The sequence below is a fragment of the Frankliniella occidentalis genome, unplaced genomic scaffold (assembly GCF_000697945.3).
Source record: "Frankliniella occidentalis isolate FOCC.00 unplaced genomic scaffold, Focc_3.1 Scaffold194, whole genome shotgun sequence".
In the NCBI taxonomy this organism is placed as follows: Eukaryota; Metazoa; Arthropoda; class Insecta; order Thysanoptera; family Thripidae; genus Frankliniella; species Frankliniella occidentalis.
The window spans coordinates 407,768-409,154 of NW_026267320.1; positions in this window are offsets into that span (position 1 = coordinate 407,768).

The following is a 1,387-nucleotide window of genomic DNA, read 5'->3' on the forward strand; positions in this document are numbered from 1 at the left end:
GGGAGGGAGGGAGGGAGGGAGGGGCGAAGAAAACAGACCGGAGTGAAAGAGGCAAGTGGAGGCAAGTTATTGCCTCTCGAATCGGCTGCCGTCGGGACATAAACCCCGCGCACCGTGGCTTTGGCGTAGTGAGGCGTGGCGCTTCCTACCAAAGAGCTCCAGCAAACCTAGGAGGGCGGGAATAGATGGAACGCATGAGAGACAGAGAGTACAATTCTCGTAAATTCATTCGAAGAACTAGAACAGAAAAAAAACACGAAGCAAATTTGCAAATGAGTGAAATAAGAGAGTGGGGCTTGGGTCGTTGTTTCATAGCGCAAAAAACAATCACAGTCAGAACTAACACCCTGCTCGCTCTTTCACTACGAGAGGGGACGTGTGTGGACCACTGTGACTGTGCGTCTGTGCGTGGTTGAACAAGCGAGAGACTGAGAGACTGAGAGCAAGAGCGAGAGCTGGAGGCAGAAAGAGAGAGCGAGAGACGATAAGAGAGAGGAGATTACAGTGGAAGAGAGGGTGAGAGAGAAAGAGAAGGTAAGAGAAAGAGGACGGGAAAGGAAAACAGGACGAGAGGAGATGGGAGACGGAGAGGGAGAGAGGAAGGGAGGAAGGGAGAGAGAATGAGAGAGACGGAAGAAGCAGAAGGCGGGGTCACGCCCGTGCGTGCGTGCGTCCCAGAACACGCATTGACCTGGCCGCTCGGTGTCGCCTTGAGTCCCGGCGCGCCGCCCTGAGCCGCACCGCTCAGCTCGACGTGACCCCCCTCCTCCAGTATACCCTACCGGCCCCGCGGGGGCGCTGCGCTGGCGCGGCGCGGGGTCCCGCTGGCACTACCTGCACTACAGCACGGCACCATTCTATTTACCCGGGCGCCGCGAGGCGCTGTCTGTTGGCTGAGGAGTGAGCGAGGGCCTAGGAGAGGGGGTAGGGGAGAGGGGTAAGTGGGATCATCCAGGAACTACGTCCGTCATTCGCCGTTTCGCCTTCGCCGTTACGAACCCGCCAAGCTTAGCGTCAGCTCTCAGCGCCTGGTGGGTAGGCAATGCCTTGCATGCAGTGCAAGCGAGTGCCGCGGGCTGGTCTACCTGAGCCTCGCAGGCGCCAAGCTCAGCCTCAGCTCTCAGCGCCTGGTGGGTAGGCAATCACCTTGCATGCAGTGCATGCGAGTGCCGCGGGTTGGCCTACCCTGAGCCTCGCAGGCGCCAAGCCACCGGAACTTGCTGAAATAAGTCTGAGAAAAACGGCCGTACTATCTGGAAGATTCCTATAGGGCAGCGCTACAAGCATATACCATACGTAGGGCCCCGTGCGTTAACATTATGCACGGGGTAGCTGAGCGAAGTGCATTAAAATAACAGAAGACGTAAAAAATATAAAACAAAACTAT